Raw genomic sequence first — 18,856 nt, forward strand, 5'->3', positions numbered from 1 at the left:
CAAAATTGCAAACCTATGTTCCTTTTAAAAACCTGTTTTAGCAGTTAGAAGAACTGAGCTGTTTAAGCTTTAGGGCTGCTTAATTTTTTAGGCTCTTAGTTGTTGAACCAGCACTTCATCATTTCAGCCTCCTCTGCAGCTTTGACGTTGCCTGTGTCAGAAGCAATGTCACTCATCAGCCAAGTGCCCACTGACACAGGCACTGAAAATGTCCAAAATGCCAGCTGCAATTAGGTCCTCCTGTTATGAAGCCCCAGTTTGCACATGGTGAGAACAACTTTACTGCAATAGCCTTCCCTTCTCAGCAGTAAGAAAAACAATTTTTTCTCTTCCCAAGGAGTTTTACTTTCAGGTACTCACACTATCTACAAACATAAGCGTGCAATCTACATTTCAGCATGTAGATTTAAACAACGTATGACCCTTCTGTGCATCCATCCACTGCTTACAGAGAGCAGAAATACAATTAACCTCATTTCTGTCCTCAGGATTCTCTCTAAAAGAGCAAGCTACTATGTGAGAAAAGTCTGCTTGACTTCTCCCTGGGACAAAAGTGGTTTGTCTTTTTTTTTTTAAAAAAAAAAACAACACACCACCATGGTCACCCAGCAGAGCTAGTACAGTCAAGGAAGTGAACTGGATCTTAGTGTCACTTGCTAACGTCACAGAGCTGACATCTTACTTTTGTCCATCATAGGGAACATATTGCACATAGGGAAAATGCAACTGATGTAGTTTACCACAAGATTTGACCTATAAATTGCCTAAACCGATAAGGAGTTGAGGCAACAGGCACTCCCATTTCAGTATAAACCACTGCTTAAACACCGCTCCCAGGTTTGCAAAGCCAGCAGTTAAAATTGTGATTGTTTTACTCGCAGATTAAACACACTTGATCTGAAGTTTTTGCAACACAAAACAAGACAGTACTTCTTTCAGTTACTTCTAACACAGAATGGCCCAAGAGGCCCTTGCTCTAGTCCTCAGTGTTTATATGGGACCCAGAGTTACCACCTCAGGTGGCTTAATTTATCTGGTTATGACATTCAACTAATGCAGTACTTTACCCTACACAGACTTTTTCTCCTTATTGCAGAGCAAATAGGTTTAGATAGTGCAGATTTGCTTTCTTCAGGGACTGGGGAGAGAGAAGGCTGGGGCAATAAAATCCATTATATCTATCTTTTTGTATCTCCTTGTCATGAACTTCTAAGAAAAGGAACTAAGAGGATCACTACTGAGAAGAGCACTATAATTGTAGCTCCTGAGCACCGCATGTAGAAGATTGCCAAGGCAACCAATCATTCCACGGCAAGGGCAGAGGTAGTTGAGTTAAGATGAGGTTGTTACAAACCCCTGTTGTGCATAATCATATAGTAAGCAACATTTTTAAAAGGCTCTTGAATAAAATAGGACAGAGGGAAAAGGAATGAGAGAAATTAATTTCCTCTATTTTTCTGCTTGCTCACTGATTGAGGTACAAGAGCAAATTATATGCATGTCCTGCACCTGAGGACACCGTGGGCTGGCAGGGAAAAGCTAGCCGCTTTCTTCACAAATGTAATGCAAGAGGCTATGACAGGTAGGACAATGGCTAGTTTTATCTGGAAAAAAGACAATTTAGTTCATAACATTTTTGAATATGAAGCCTGGAAAGAAAAGTGCACTGATGCAGAAGCTTAAGTCTCTGCCATTTTTGTTACAAATTGCATTCTTGGGGGAATGTTTGAAGTCAACAAGATCTTTTTGCAAGTAGAATTTACAATATGAGATTTGCAGATCAAACTCCTAAAATCTGAAATGGATAGGTCTTTCCCTAGCTTCCTCTATCCCATTGCTCCTAGTTATAGCAGTACAATGATTCATGGGACTGGACGGTCAGCTGAAGCAGATAAATTTTTCTGGCTGAAAGTAACCTTTACAGGGGGTTATTTCAGTGATTCAGCTTACACTGCTGCCCCACAAACAGTTCATCAGCATAACTGAAAGGAGTGTCTTGCCGTGGCGTAGGATGTTGCTAAATAAGATTCATTACTAAAGAAAGTCTACCATAATGCTTCACTGAACAGAGCTGGCAATTTATCACCTCATAGACACTGCTCCCCCCCACTGACCTTTCATTTTTCTTTTTTTTTTTATCTTTAAGAATAATTATTGCTTCACAAATGGCTGTTTCCTTTGGGCTTGCTGCTTTCCTGTTTTGAGCCACATTCAGTTGCTGGCTCCTTCACTAAATTCTTTGCAAACCAGCCTGGCAGCATTCTAGAGCCAGGTTGTGAGGATTCCAATTGCACAAGTTTAATTGACCCCTATGTTCCACAGCTAGATCTGCATCCACCAGATTTTCAGTTGCAATGGGAAAGAAAACAACACCCAAATAAGTTCCAACAGGTTCTTCAGCGTTACTTGTTGCCAATTTCCTCTATGTAGAGCATTAAGCATCACCCTCACAGCCTAATGTAAAAGGCATTGTGTTCAGGAGCACCAAGGGAAGAAGGATCAGAATGGAATTATCAGAATGGAATTGTGTTTCTCATCCTGTCAGTAACTTGTGATATATGGGACATTGTGATATATTGGACAAATCACTTCTCCAGTCCTCTCTTGCTTAATCAGGGGTAGCAGTGGTGTCTAAGCAGTAAAGGTACTAGATGTGGTGTCATATGCATAAATTCACCCCCACCAGCCCCACAAGAATGCTCTTATATCTAGGGGTTTGGCATGCATGGAAAAGGCCTTTTCTTTTACATTTCCAGGAAGTGTAATTGCTGTGTTCTTCTTTCACCAGCCAACTGTATTTTGTACACAGGACCCATTTCCTTGGTGTACAGCCCTTGCCTGTTGGAATTAAGACAAAAACTATCCCCATGAAACCAAAGGTGAGTATGGCAGATATCAGAAGTGAGATTCCCCCACTGTTGTCCTGCAGTGATGCTGTGTTGCAAAATTCATCTGCAGCCATAGCAGGGATTGATTTAAGCAAAACCCAAAACATTCCTCAGGGACAGCATTTTCCGACCTTACTATCTTACATGACCAGGAAGTTTGCTCATCAAGTGTTCTCCCCATCACATAAAGCATGGCTGTTAGCATTATTTAACTGAACCTCAGAGCATACAGGAGTCTTCAAGGGCAGTGAGGGCCTGACATGGACTGAAGGTCCTGCAAGTTACTTTTCCCTGTTTTGTTAAAGACCTTTGGTGTCACCCATCTTTGTGGACTTAAGTACCTCCTTGCAGAGAAAGAGGAGGACGTTCTGCTGCTTGTAAAAATTCTTGATGGTGTTAAGCTTACTGCTCTTTCTTCCTCCTCAGTACTGTAGTAAAGCTAAGGCCAGATACAGGACAGCAGCTTATTTTCTTGGAATGTTAGTTGATTAAGTTTTCTTCTGGACAAAGTGAGCTAAGAAGAACAAAGACTAAAAGAAGTCTTGCTTGGCACTACTAAGTGTCAAAAGGGGCAAAAGGTCATGAAATGGGTTGGAATATGGCTCATTTAAGCAGGTGCACAGAACAGTACAAAGCCCTGAGAGGCGTGGCCATTTCTGAACTCATTATCCCACTATAGTATCTTTATATTAAAATAATTTCTTTACATACCTGAAACTAAGTAATTGCAATCAGTAAACTCTGAAAATTTAATATAAAATCCTGTGCAACAGATGTGAGATGAAAAACCATTATTGGTAGAAAAACTGAGGCCCTTTAGCAGCCTGTGACTTGCCTGAAATTTTGCATTAGAAAAGTATTGAAGTGTCGCATCTAATAAATATAGTACAGTTCTTTGCTTTATGGTGATTAATGGAGCTAATAAGTATTTAAATAGATATCTAGCAATGAACCAACTGCAGAGCTTTCCTGCACTGGGGTCTGTCTCAGAGAAGTTGCAGCTAAATGCTGTATATCCCTTAGTTGCCTGTTTCTTTTACTGAAATTAGGCTGCAACTCACTCTTAAACTAGTAAGCTTCCAACTTCCTGTATGCTTGCCCATCTGGGTTTTTGGTTTGCTTTCCTGCAAAAAATATAAAATTTTCAAAGAACTGAAAAACAAGTTCTTCAGTTATCACAGGCCACTTGAGGAAATTACTTCTTCCGTAAATGTGAGATGACCAAAGAAATAGATATTTCTCTTCTGTAATTTTGAGTCTCTGGAAGCTTAGTTGTTTGACCTGCAGTTCAAGTTCCACCCTCACATTCATGTTCTAATCCTCTTCTTCATATTTTATGATCCTCAAAGTAAACTGCATGTTTTTCAAAGTAAACTGCATGTTTTTCATTGACATTCTGTTCAGCTCTTTTCCCTCCCTTTGTTTTAGTACACAAATGGGTCACAATTTTACTGTTATCCCACTCTTTTTAAAAAGAAGTATCTTCCCCATTTTATATACCCCCTTCAGCCTGCAATACCACATCTTCTCCATAAAGAATTCAGGTGTGGGTTTTGTTTGGTTTTGGTGAGGAAGGATGCTTTTATGTTGAGGCAGACAACTGCAGTTCAGGGTATTTAGGTTCTGCCCACAGGGCTTTTTACAAAGTTTTAACAGTTTGTTTAGCAAGTCATTACTTGACTTCTGTGGCATTGCTAAAAAAGATGGGAATAATACTTCGCTATTTCAAGCCAATGCAAAACTAAAATAGTGCTTTTGAAAGTATGCTGAAACAGCCTCTTTCCCCTCAAATAGAAGGTGCATTGGAGGCACTTCGTTAGTGTTATCTACTTACCCAGTCTCATCTGGATTTTACATGCTTTTGCCCTGTGGTTGTTTATGTTGAGTAGGTACAAATACTAGAAATATGATTATATGCTGTGAAGTAAATTGCTCTTATTTGCTGTTTTGTCCATAAAAGCTTCCCATAGGAGCTCAAAGGTAATTTAAGCCACATAAGAGTAGGTTTTATGCACCAACAAAAATTTTATCCTCTTCAATGTCCTCATCACTACCTCAATATGACTTGTGTGTCCTCTTCTCAAGAAGTTTAATGAGGGGCCCATGTGCAGCGACAAGACTAACTCATCAACAAAAAATTGTGCCAAAGTATGCAGGAGAAGTGAGAACTGCCTTGAACAAAGCTATAAAGTCATGCCTAGTTTTACAGGCTTTACAGCCCCAATCGCACACATGCTTCTGTAAACATGTATTGCATACTAGTGGCTTGGACTAAGAGGACAAGACTTCTGGTATTATGGCTTTGGTTGTGCTCTGAAGACAGGAGCACTCTTCCTCTGAGTGTGCTGTATTTTATCCAGCACACTCCACAGAGAGAGTCTTATGTTTATGCCAGTGAAATTTCCCCATGAAATGAGAACCTATTTCCCTTCCCCCTAAGTTTGAGACAACGCAGATAGGGCTTCAGTTCACCAGGCCCAAGATGTTACAAACTTCTCTCACTTCTCACCTGGAAGCTGTGCATTCTGATGTCTCTCAAGTCAACATTTATCTCCCCAAATAAGTTGTAGGAGGAAAAAAGTTATTAAACTCCTGGGAGAAACTGGTTCCTTTTCTGAGAGATTTTGTTCCCTTTCCCATTGCCTATGAATGTCATTGTATCTGCTGTTTGCTGAGCAGGAAATGCATTATTAAAGCAGTTTCTCCTCCATAAACTGCTTTGCATCTGACTGTTTCATTGTAAATCCATAGCCACAAAGTCAGGCCACCTTGGGATAACCCAACATGAAATCTGACCTGATGAAAATGGTTCATGCCTCCCAGCCTGCATTGCAACCTGCAAGAAGGGCTTTTATTATTTATTCAAAACCTGTTTAAATCCCCCTTTTTCTGAAACAACCATTTTAAAAATATTAAAACGCCACAGCTAAGCTGGGAGATTAAACAAGTTTAAACCTTATCATCGCAGGTGGGATATTAGTTCCAATAAAATGAGGAGAGATGGCAGGCTGCATGGTAACTGGAGCCCCTTCTACACAGTAACTAATCACTGAGAAAGCATTTGGTGAAGGAGGGGGAGAGCAGATGAGGGAGTGAGACAAACAATGCATCCAAGCTCCTGGCAACCCTAACTGTTTACCATGGTGATGCACAAAAGGAAGAATGCCATGCAGAGTAGCAGACCTGGATCTGTCCCCATAACACTTGCCCTAGATTCAAGTGCTCTGAGAAGCTGAAAATGTGACCTTCGGATATTTTTTTTGTGTTGGATGCTGCAGCTGGTCAACACTGTTCCAAAGCTGTCAGAAGGGTGCACAGTACTTACCTATATATCTTGTTACACATTTTTCTTCTAAATGTTCAGGTTTAAGTGCACGTCTACCAGATCTCTACTCTTGTACCTATACTTTTTAAATGGAGCCAGTTTTTTTTTTTCTGCCAGTAGTATTAACAGACTTATTACTTCATTAAAAATAACTGAACTAACAAAAAGGACCAAATTCCAAATTTTGCAAGGGAAGGGATGACTTCTTAAGTTCCCCTTCCCTCCTGCCCCCCATGGGAATAACACTTGCTAATGGGCTGGTCCTGTTCAGGGCATCATAGCTCCAGCTTTCAAGTCAGGAGTAGCCTACTGGAACAACTTCAATGTCCCACAACTAGGTCAACCCTTATCTTTCTCTCCCCAGGGTTCTCTCACAGATGCAAGCTTGTATCTAGTCCTGTGATGCAGAAGGACCACAAGTCAAAGCACAGAAGAAAGCTGGCGCCTGAGCACACAGGTTGGACGCCTAACTCTTGAGGCATGTACAGAGGAATCCTGCAAAACCTAATGAAAGTGCAAAATGAGGCTTTTATCAGTGCAGATACTTCAGCATCTGAATGGTGAGAGAATCATTTACTGCCAAGAGAAATTACATTGGTTGCTTGCAAATATTCACCTCATTTGGTCATGAACATTGCAACTTATGTATCTGGTCCATTTCTAGGGCATCTTCCCCTAGGACACAATATAAAAAAAGCGCAAGCCAGGTTTTGAAACCTGAGTGAGGGGCAGTAACCATTCAGTCCTATTTCAAGAATTCAAGTACACTGGCCATGAGAATCTTAAGAAAACTCTAATATGTAAAAACTCACTAGGATCCAAGTAGCTGGAGACAAAACAGTTTGGAACTACATTACTCCTGTCCCTCACTGTTGAATCTGACAAAGTTTTGAAGCAGAAACTAACATTGCCACTCTTCCACATACAAACACACTATAAGGACAGTTTTTCAAAGGAGAAGGAAAGCTTTGACAACCTGGAGCTGGCTTATTTGGGCTGGACAGCTTTTGTATGACCATCTTGGAGGAAAATGCTGGGCATACGTTAATCTGTCTTTTTTTTAAACACAGACCTGTTTCTAACAGAAGAATTTGTGCTTTTACCATGTATCACAGGCACTTAACTCCTTAGGCAGGCAGGCGGTGTGATTTGTATAAACCCAAATCATTAAATAGCCCTTGGCCTTAAAGTGAGGCAAGTACCTGCCTGAGCTATGTACTTAAATTCTTAAGTGAGAAAACAAGGGGGGCAAGGTTAACAGAAGCCTCAAAGAGCTAAAAAACAAGCAAAACACCCAGGAGAACTCCTGAGTAACACATCCAGAAAGAAATGGGAGAAAATCTGATAAGAGCAAACAAGGCGCTTTGATGTCTCAGTGGGGCCACAAATTGGTGTCAAAGACTGAAATGCAGTTGAAATATTGGTGGAAAATCTTATACACCCTTGCTATGTTGCTTGAGACAAGATCAAGAAATAATAGCACAACCAGACTGCACATCAGGAATAGGCGTGGTGCAGAACCAGCTATCAGGTTCTATACAAGCACACCTGCTTGTGTACTCGCTGCCTATGTTGCAAAGACCTTAGTGATGCTCTCTGCCTCCTCTTTTCATGAAAGAGGACTGAAAAGTCTTCTTTCTGACTGAAAGGACACTCCACCAAGAAGCGGGACAAGGTTGATCATACTGAGAGTTAGAGATTTCCATGAGATTCCAGTGAGTAGCACATAAGTAAACCCACAGAAAGGGCCTGTGTGGGGTGCAAAACATCCCCATCCGTTTTCTCTTGAAGGATGGACTTCCTACTCATGAAGTGGTTCAGGTGGTTCAGGTAAGTTTCCTACTGGCAACTTCAAAGGATTAGAGTGATTGCCCCCCTTTTTTTTTTTTTTTTAAATCTCCCTTCCTCCTAGTCTTTGCAGTCTAGAATATTTCCTTTTTCTGAAAGCAACACAGACAGTTCCTCCATATTCAGTATTCCTATACAGAGTTTAACTTTAGGCAGGGGACAATCATCATTTCCTATCTCAGCTATATTTGTCTCTTCCTATTTATGCCTATTCCTATGTATCAGCAGCCTATAATTACTGTTTGGGATGTAAAGCATGTTTAAAATGTCATGTTTAAATATTCATTGTCTGCTTCACCATTGTGATGCCTGCATCAAAGAGATGTACAGAAAAACCTCTCGATCTGATGTGCATGATTTTAAAACACCTCCACTCCATGTTATTTGCTGTTGCCTGGTTTGCACTTTGAAAACGTCACAAAACAAGCAAGCCCTGAGAATCCATTGTGCTGGCTGCCACAAGTACAACAAATGAATAGCATTAATAGCAACAAATAGAAGAGATACATAAATTTCTTATTTGAGTGTAATGGCACTCATTAAAACCCTGGAATTACAGAGATCGTCCACAAGACACGCACTACTGCCTTCTACTCATGATGTGGTCCCACGATTCTAAGGTAACTGTGTCCTCAGTGGAAGAGTTCCTTAATTTTGTGTCTGCTTTAATGTAACACAGATGTTAAGTCCCTTCTGCATGCAAAAATTCAATCCCTTACCAGACTGAGTGCAAAGTCCCTCTGCATTTCAGAGTTGCTGAGGCTTTAACACAAAGGATGTCACACAAGGCATCCCAGCTGGCAGCAGGTTCAGCAGTCCACAGGTAGAGACCCACACTTCCAGTCCTGGCCCACAGGCATGAAGGTAAGATTCTGTATGCACTTAGGTTGCACTAACCACTTTGAATGTGTGAAAGAAAGGTTTACACGTGGAACTTCACCTTGCTGCTTTCAGAGAGCACCAGAGAGGCAGCACTGCAGATCAGCTAGTTCTAGCATCTAAGGTTTAGTTGCTCCACAGCTCTGCTTTTAGAAACCAGGTCTTCAAACACGGGCAAAAGACACCCCCGAGGCAGCAGAGAAGCCCCGTCACACCACGGCAGCACGACAAACTTTGCACGAGTGACCCGTGGGGGCTCCTGGCGCCTCCTGCTCCCCGGCACTCCCCAGCCTTGGTCTGCGGCGACACCTCCCGGATGGCTCCGGGAGCGGCCCCAGAGCAGGCGGCTGTCGGGATCTGTCGTGCCAGGACGGTGCACGCTTTCTCTCCTGCCGTTGTCTTTTGTCTGATACGTGGATTCGCTACTTGTAAAGATCCTTTTGAATTTAGATATTAAGACTGGGTCCAGGAACTCAACATCCTTTGGCAGCCCTTTCCCAAACCCATTCACAGAGGAAGGCTGCACTTTCTCCAGACCATAACCCTAGCCAGAGCCCAGGTCCAACAGCACCCCGCCTAGGGCTGCCATGAAATAGTGCTCACAGTGGAGAACTTTGGGTAGCTCTCATCATCCTTTGGCAGCCCTTTCCTGAGCACAGCAAACAGATGCAGCAATTTACACAGCAGTGTCTGGGCTCTGGTTAGAGCTTTTAAGGATCTTGGTGGAGGTTGTAGGGTCTCCTGAGGAACTAGAGGTGATTATTGCCAGTCCTCTAATCAGACAGAGGTAGATTCAGTTGACTTGACTGAGTGGTTCAAGCACCCTGTGAGTCAGTGCCAGGAAGAGGCCTATATAAGAGCCAGGCTCGGAGCACAACAAACAGAGGCAATGGCTTGTGCAGAAGGGTGCAACAGGTCACCGTTGTTTCCAATCCTAGTACACATGCTTCCTCAGATATGGCCATGACACACCGCAGAGCATATTCCCCAGTAGCTGCTGGAGTCCCTGCATCAGCTGTGTCAGAGGTCTCAACCCAGACAGACCCCTGACAGCAGCAGTGTTTCTTCTGGTCTCAGGCTTGGGAGTGCTTGGGGCCTCTTTGGGAAGCCTGGACTGAGTCAGCCCTCCTGTAGAAGGTGTGCTGTTGTGCATGAGCTGTGCTGTCAGGTAAGGGAGTTACAAGAGGAAGTCAGCATGTTGTGAAGCATCTGAGAAGATGATCGAGAGATGGACAGGGTGTTCGTGGAGACCATACAGCTCCAGGAATCCCAACCCTGTCCAGCAGTGGAGTTGTCAGAGGGCTCTGCACAGAGTGGTACATCATAACACTATAGGAGAGGGCTGCAAGCTGGTCACTTCTCATAGGAGGAGAAAGGGTTACTCCTTACTCCTCTTACTCCTTCTGAAGCCTTGCCATTGAGGAACAGGTTCAGTGCCCTACAGGCTGAGGAAGAGCTGGGCAAGACTTCAAGGGAGTCAGCTGCGCCGACAAAGCCTGTGCCTAGCAGCAACACCTGGAAGAAGCAGCAGGTGATTATGTGACTCCCTGCTGCAGGGTATGGAGGCACCTCTCTGATGACCTGACCTCATGTCTAGAGAGGTTCGTTGCCTGCCAGAGGCTCAGATAAGAGATGTCATGAAAAGACTGCCAAAGCCTGTTTGTGAGTCAGACTATTACCCTCTGCTGCTCATCCATGTGGGTGCTAATGACACCAAGGGTAAATTAGAAACCATCACGCTTTAGAGCTCTGGGCATGGTGATGGTGGTCAAGGGCCTGGAAACCCAGGTCCTTTTTTCCTCCATACTTCAAGCAGGGGGGAAAGATGAGAGGAAGAGGAGACATATTTCAAGTCAATGACTGGCTACGCTGCTGTTGTTGGCAACAGGGTTTTAGTTTCTATAACCACAGAACCCTATTTGAAGATCAAGAACTGATGGGGAAGAGTTGTGAGCCACCTCACTAAGAGGGGCACATGTCTTTGCTAATAGGATGGCCAACCTGGTAAGGAGGGCTTTAAACTAGGAAAGACAGGGGAAGGGGAGAGTTACATGGACAGGGTAGATACGCCTTTTGCTGCCAAGTTGGGATGCCTCCAGCAGGCACATGCAGCCAGGGGAAGTGAGTGTAAGACATGACTATGGAGGATCCTCTTGCAGCCTTCCTGGGAAACCTGTAGGCTCAGTCACCTCCCTGAAATGCTTGTATAGCAATGCATGTAGCATAGGAAATAAACAGGAGGAATTGGAGATCTGTGTGCAGTTACAAGACTATGAGCTCATTGCAATTACAGAAACATTGTGGGATAGCTCACATGACTGGAATGCTGTCATGGAGGGCTATGTGCTTTTTTAGGAAAGACAGTCCAGGAAAGTGAGGTGGTGGAGTTACTCTTGATGTCAGAAAGCAACTGGAGTGCATTGAGTTCTGCCTAGGGGTAGATGAAGAGTATCTTGAGAGCTTATGGATAAGGATTAAATCAGCTCCATGCCATGGCTGATGCTGTTATGGGTGTTTGCTATGGGCCAGCTGATCAGGAAGTAAATGAAGCCTTCTACAGACAGGTGGAAGTAGCCTCACAGTCACAAGGCCTGGTTCTTATGGGGAACTTCAACCACCTAATATCTGCTGGAAAGACAACACAGCTAGGCACAAACAGTCCAGGAAGTTCCTGTAGAGCACTGATGACAACTTTTGGACATGTGTGGTCAAGGAGCCAAGGAGAAGTATGCTGCTAGGCCTTGTATTAAGAAACAAAAGAGCAGGCTGGAGATGTGATGGTTGGAGGCAGCCTTGGCTGCAGCAACCACAAGATGGAGTTGGGGATCTTGTGAGGAAGAAGCAGGGCAAGAATTAGGTTTGTAACCCTGGACTTCAGGAGAGCAAACTTTGGCCTCTTCAGGGACCCTCCTTGGAGGAATTCCATCGGCAAGGCCCTAGAAGGAAGGGGGGAATCCAAGAGATGATCAGCATTCAAGCATCACTTCCTCTAAGCTCAAGATTGATGTATCCCTATGAGTAAGAAGGCAAACAAATGAGGCCAGAGACCTGCATGAATAAGCAAGGAGCTCCTGGCAAAACTCAAACAGAAGGCAGCATGTGGAAAAGAGGGACAGGCCACATGGAAGGAATATTGGGAAGAAGACAGCATGTGGAAAGGGGCCAAGGCCCCTTGGGAATTCAGTCTCACCGGAGACATCAAGGACAAGAAGGGCTTCTTCAAATACATCAGTAGCAAAAGGAAGGCTAGGGAAAATATGGGCCCACTGCTGAATGGGGCAGGTGCCCTGGTGACAAAGGATACAGAGAAGGCAGAGTTACCAAATGCTTTCTTTGCTTCAGTCTTCACTGACCCTCAGGAACCTCAGGCCCTAGAGACAAAAGAGGAAGTCTGGAGAACAGAGGACTTCCCCTTGGTCATGGAGGATCAGGTTGCAGTCATTTAGGCAAACTTGACACCCACAAATTCATGGGTCCCAATGGGATGCACCCACAAGTGCTGAGGAAGCTGGTGGATTTTATTGCTAGGTCGTTCTCCATCATCTTTGAAAGGTCACAGAACAGAAATCAGAAATACCTGAGGACTGGAGGAAAGCCAGTGTCACTCCAGCCTTCAAAAAGGGCAAGAAGGAGAAGCCAGAAAACTACAGGCCAGTCAGCCTCACCTCCACCCCTGGAAAGGTGATGGAACAGCTCATCCTGGAGGTCATCTCCAAGCACATGGAAGACAAGATAATAGGGAAAAAGCTTAACAGTAGTAGTGAAGAGCTCTACTGCTTCTTGGCCTGGTGAAGAATTGTCAAAGGCCCAGAGCATATACCCTGCAGAGATAAATGCGGGCAGTTCCTGACTGTAGGTATAGACAAGAACATGTGCACACACTTAGGAAAGTTAAGTCTCAGGTCAGCCCCAAAACTTTCCCAAGTTGTACAAAGCCTTTGTTCTGGCTGTGACCTTTGAAAGGTGATACATGGGAACTTAACATGAGGTGCTGCTAGGGGACCTTTTAAAAGGTCTGTGGTGCAGCTGAGTCATTTCCACATTAGTCCCGTGCACACATTCTCATTACTGATGCCTGTTGTACACTAATGGAGGTGGAGAATTTGAGGCCTCTGTCAAAGACAGAACCTTCTGAAGTCTAAGCAGCAAGGAAGAGTCCTTAGCCTCCTTGCAATGATTTGGGCTTCCCTTAGCAAAAGGAAGTGTCCTCCATAGCTCTGAGTCACACACCACCACTGGAAACAATTCTCCGTACAAGTCCACCAGGTGGAAGAACCTGGTGACTGCAGTGGCTCAGGGGCCCTGTGGCCTCAGCTGACTTTGAGGGAACTTTGATACTTGTACATCCTTCAGTCTGCACTGGTGCACAAGTATCCTGCCATGTTGCCCTTGGAAGCAGAACTTGATTTCATGCAGGCTTCAACGTGCAGGTTGTTGAAGCTGGATACTGACAACAGGAAACAACTGACCTCTTCGTGCTACTGGAGGCAGCTCCTGCAAGCTCGGTCATATCCTCTCAGGTCTCCTCAGCACCACATTTCACCCAGGGACAGTTCTTACTACTCCAGAGACAAACATGCAACAGTACCATGACAGGCAGACACAAAAGCACACTTGATCTTCTTAATTTAACTGGGATCCTGAAGTATTTTGTAGAGGCAGACACCTGCTGTCAGCTGCTGTATCGTGAGCAGCACAAGAACACTGGCTACAGGACAGTGTCTCGCTACACTATTTACACCCCATCCCTGAAATGAGTGTTAGACCTGTAACTGCAGAAGTATTCCTATATGCTTGCTTTTCAGTCTCAGCTCTTCTCTATAATGTTCCCCACTCTGACCCCCCCTGCCCCAAGCCCCTCAACAGAACAGCACATAACAACTCAACAGAACGTAACAGCTTCTCTGAGGCCTCTTTGCAATTCTACAGGCTTTTGACACATTCCTCAGGAAGCACAAGGCCTCATCTAGTGAATGATTCAGATAAATATCAGCCTGGCAGCTAAAGATGGAGCAAGAGATGAATATAGAACTGGCTCGAGCTTTCTGGAACCTCTTCGCAGTCTTCAGCCTCCTCCCCTGGTTCCCATCTTCTTTGGAAAATAAACAGCTCCGATTGTTGTGCACTTGAGATTATGAAAACATCAAGTCCATTAGTATTTGGCAAAGTGCTCTCTCATTTCCTTCTGATGTAATAATTGAGAGAGAGGGAGAGGAGACTGCAGAGATAGCACAAAGCACAAGTTAATGACCTTCTCGCATGTATGTGTGGGCTCTTTTATAGGGAGCCTTTTCCAATCCCCATCTCGCCTCCACTCATACTGTTTCAGCTGAAACACTGCTTCAATGTGGCTTTTATTATTTGATCTGATGTCCCTTGGCTGGCCTTCAGAGGCAGCTAAATGGCAGGCAGGTGGGGGTCTAAGAGACAAAAAGCAAATGGAGCTAGTGCTTCAACAGGCCTACTGCATACAGTCATTGAAGCTTCACTCTCAGCAGGCAAACGTCACTGTAGCCAAATTCTTTGCTGCTTTCACTTCTGTTACGCATTTAAGTTAATTTGTCGGGGTGTTCTATTTCCCTCTGTGGAAGATTATTTGGAAAACTGTAAGCCCAATACAATCAGGACATAGGTGGAATGACCAGGTGTAGAGAAGAATCAGCTGTTGAGGGAAAATTAACTGAGGTCATTGGTTGCCACTATGAAACATTGGACTGGCCACCCACTTATTTAGTTGCCAGATTTGTGGCTTTTCTTTAGGTACCTAGAGGCAAATTAAGGTCAGATAAATTCCACAGAAGGGTGTAGTGTTGCCTATTTCCTTCTAAGGACTTCTGTCTTTTGAATTGCTCCCAGAAGCCTCCAGAGATGTGTAGCTTTCCACAGTAGCTTAGCTGGAACCTATGCCAAAAATGCCATCTCATTTTGACAAAAAAAATCTTAATTCTGATTATGAATCTAAGCTCAAGTTTTATGGAAAAGAAAATTACCATTATCAGAGGTGGTTTTAAGTTTCGGTGATCCACTAGGGAATAGCAAATTACTAGGCTTCCTTAGCAAAAAAAGGTGATAATGTGGATATTCATTCTCCATCACAGAAGTCCTCTGACTACTGCAGCTCAATCTAGCCCTTTGCCAGGTCTCCTTACCCCTACAGTAGCAAGCATCCTGGAAAGAGGGTGCACATGCAAGGTTACAGGAGGTTTCAGTGAAACACCTGCTCCTATACATAGGGCTTCTGTCAAGACTGCCAGTAGTGCCAGAAGGCAAGTTACATATTTCCTCAGCGCCTGGAGGAGTTCTTCCCCTTCCTCCAAGATAAGGTTGTGCATACATCTGCTCCATTTGTATCCAAGACTGTTTTAATAACAGAATTAAGGAAGATTGTCTGATGTCTCAGCAGGGTTTGGACCGTTCATTTTTTGGCCAAGGCATACTGAGCTTACATGTTCTTGGGCAAACCACTTATCCTTTGTGCAGCAGCATTAGAAGACCTGGCAACAGGTGGGGAATCAGTTTTACCCTCTCTTAACCTCCAATTCCTAAAAGGAACTGACAAATGGATTACAGGATTGATGTGTCCCAACAGATGCGTGATTTTTGAGAGGCCCTTTAGAAGGGCCACCAGCTAATTTCAGGACAGTAACAGAATTTCCTTGCCAATCTAATATACCCTCACATTCAATAAAGAGAGATTTCATATCATAGAAAAGAGGCCTTTTTACAGACATGGTTACATGTACAGTCATTTCCTTTTTCCCCTGTACATTTTCTCCTCCATATTTTATGCATGCAGAGACGCATACATTCTTATTCCTTTCTGCCATACTTATGGCTTCAGGTTTGATTTCATTGATTGCACACACCAATGTCTGCATAGCTGCCTTAACTTGAAACAGTTGGGAATTCAAGGTGATTACATTTTTTTCCTTCAGATACATTGTTTTAGTTAAAAGCCACTCTGGCTGCTCCATAAGAAAGCCAGACACAGTGGTCCCCATTGTCCAACTCTTGGCCAAGGTAGCGTGTATGGATTAAGTGATGAATTGCAAAAAGGGCCTAAAAGCAAAGCTGCAACTTCACAAAAAGGCCATTAAAGGTGAGCGCTGTCGGTAAAGTGCCCATTTAGAATAAGCTTTTATGACTCTCAGTCTTCCCAAGACATACACAAGCCACAGATTGTTCAATCTGCCAGACTCCCGCTGCTGCAAAGTGACAGATTCTCATCTGAACTTGGCTAGGAGATCTTGCTGCAGGGACTGTGGTTCTCTGACTATAACTATCTACTCCCAGCTGGTGAGAGAGAACAAAACCTTGGTCCTGGTCAGAGACACAGAAGTTTGACAGTGAAACTTCAAGATGAAAAATTAAAAATTAGGAAAAGAAAATAGAACACCTTTCTAGCCTCTCTCCCTCCCTCCCCCCCCCCCCCCCCACACACACACACACTTAGCCCCATTCAGTTCTACTGAGTACCGTAAGAAATAGTTCTAAGAACCATTTAGCTCCTTTCTTACACCCCTTTATATGGTTCTAAGTCTATAAAGCATTTCAGACTCAGTGGTTTGCAGGTTTCTGGTAATTGGAGAGCCTGCAGTTGGTAGGAGCAAGGACTAAAGCAGCAAGGGAGGATTATAAAAGATGTCAGGTAGGACAGAAGTCTTCTTGTCATGGAATTTATGGTTGGTCACCACTGTTAAATAGGCTTTTCAGACTTCCTGGGACGCTCTTAACAAGGCAGTTCCATTTTGAATGCATCAGTTTCTCACTGAGAGGTTAAGATAATTGCTGTTTTGGAACCGAAGCCCATGACCATCATTCCCTGATTTCAGATTGCTTTCGGGACCCTGACTGGAAGGTGTTATAAAGGACTGACAAATGTTTGCCGTTTAGATGCCCATGGTGTGATCCAAGACATTTCTCATTCTTAACGTGTCCATGCTGACTTTTTCCCCAAAAAATTTTTGAGTTCCTTCTGGAAGATTAGAAGCAGCTACCACAGCCTGCTATAAAAGAAAATCACCACATCTTGAAGTATGACCGCTCCTACAGTCAAATTCAAACCTAACCTACATATTCAGTCAAATGACTGCAACCCAACTAGAGCAAATGTATGTCCTAGAAACAGACAACAAAAGGTAAAATCTTCACCAGCTGATAGCTCCAAATGCTCCTCTTTGGGTAGCCCTTGTTTCCCACCTGAGATGGAACAGCAGAAAGCTTGCAGATGTGAGGAGGACAACTCCCTGAACTGTGACATGCTCTGCCATTCTCCCAGCTGTTCCTGCAACCTCTCCTTTTGTACTTTGGACAAGCACGTAGGAACAACAGTCGAACTCAGACAGAACATCTGAAAAACCTCTTAAATAATAGTGTTGAGGTACAAGGGTAGGCAGCTAGCAAACAGAAGGCTTGTCAGCTTGGGGAAGGAAGGGAAGCAATGCATTTATGGCAGATAAATGGAAGACACAGGGATTCACAGTTAACAGAGAGAAACAGAAAGAGCAGGGAATGAGCATGTGTAAAGATAAGCAAGATGTTTCTTATGCAAAGGTCTAGACAAGAAACCACTCATCAAATCACATTACTTTGTAGAGCATGGTATATGGTGCTTTAGCTTTGGTTACTTTCTTGATTCCTCCATCAGAATTCAGGGAGAGGTTTCATAAACAATTATATCTGTCAATCCAGGAGATTATTAAGTACTTTTAAAAATAGTTTTATATGCAAAACCATTTGGAGGGCACAGGAACAATCTGTTTACTTCCACATGTTCCAAAGATTATTTTTAAGAGTCCCCATGAGCCCAAGACTTGCCCTGCAAACATTTGATTTTACATAGAAGAATAAACCCAGGGAGGCTAAGAAGGATGCAACAGTGGCCCAAACCTAAAACAGGCTCATAACCAGGAAACAACAAGCTATTAGCAACCTGATCTAATTTTACAGTCCTTGTACAGCTAGCGCCCTGTGAGAGAGCAAGCCTGATGCATCCTTCCCTGGCACAAAGCCCACAAGTAACACTTTGCTATGTAGAAGAATAGAAGAAACACCAATATAACAACAAATATATGAAAAGTTTATCAGCACATGATAATTATTCTTACCTTGTAGGCTGCTTCAGCTGAGTACTAATTCCAGAGGTCAGTAATAGTTCCTCAAACAAGGACTACTTGTAAATACCAAACACCATTTAAAACAAAAGAAACCTCAAAAAACAAACAAACAAACAAAAACAGCCTAAACAAGAAGACCCCTTACAATGCCTGTACAGCTGATAAATATATAAGGATGCACCTATGGGCATATATGTATATATATGTATGTGTGTGTACCTGAAAGGGTAGATGGGATTGGTCAGCAAGAGGGCCAGAGAGCAATTTAGGGTCAGCTGACAGCAGAGACAGGTGGAAATGCTGAATGAATCAAGTTCTCTAACAAGTAGATAACTGAAGTGGGTTGAGCCTTGTCTAGATTGGGATGTTTTACTCTAGGAACACCTCTACACATTGTCACCAATACAGTATTTTTTGGGAAAGTCCAGATGACATGCTAGATATTTCCAGATTTTTTTATTATTATTTTTTTGCTGGGGGGAGGCGGTTCCAAAAAATGTAATCTCTGAGTTCAAAGGCATTCCATCTCCACTTGCTCATTCTGCCCAGCTGAGGATAATGGCTCTCTCTACAGCTGACTGTTGTAGATGATAAAAAGTTTCAGGGCATAGCTGGTTTTTATTCTTCCGTATCTGTTTGTTTTTCTAATTATTAGAAGGAAAACTCAGTTCTTGCCGTGCTTTTTGCACTTGAATCAGCCTAAGCTGTATGGATCTTAACTAGGGTTTGGTGATGTTGTAATGTGTTAGATACTTTTTTGAAATTCCATGGCTTTCCCAGTTACGTGAAGACTTCTAAGA

At 43.4% G+C, this 18,856-nt stretch overlaps 2 long non-coding RNA genes across 2 annotated transcripts in view; one reads left to right on the top strand and one right to left on the bottom strand.

Annotated features, from left to right (window-relative positions):
• LOC106045538 (uncharacterized) overlaps positions 1-6,809 on the top strand; it is a 45,041-nt gene extending 38,232 nt beyond the window's left edge. The window contains exon 3 of the long non-coding RNA XR_007163322.2: positions 6,578-6,809. This is a non-coding gene — a long non-coding RNA (uncharacterized lncRNA). The remainder of the gene's footprint in view (positions 1-6,577) is intronic.
• LOC106045535 (uncharacterized) overlaps positions 1-18,236 on the bottom strand; it is a 116,010-nt gene extending 97,774 nt beyond the window's left edge. The window contains exon 1 of the long non-coding RNA XR_010825464.1: positions 18,048-18,236. This is a non-coding gene — a long non-coding RNA (uncharacterized lncRNA). The remainder of the gene's footprint in view (positions 1-18,047) is intronic.
• Between the last annotated feature and the right edge of the window lie 620 nt (positions 18,237-18,856).

This window comes from Anser cygnoides, chromosome 17 (genome assembly GCF_040182565.1).
Source record: "Anser cygnoides isolate HZ-2024a breed goose chromosome 17, Taihu_goose_T2T_genome, whole genome shotgun sequence".
NCBI classification, from domain to species: domain Eukaryota; kingdom Metazoa; phylum Chordata; class Aves; order Anseriformes; family Anatidae; genus Anser; species Anser cygnoides.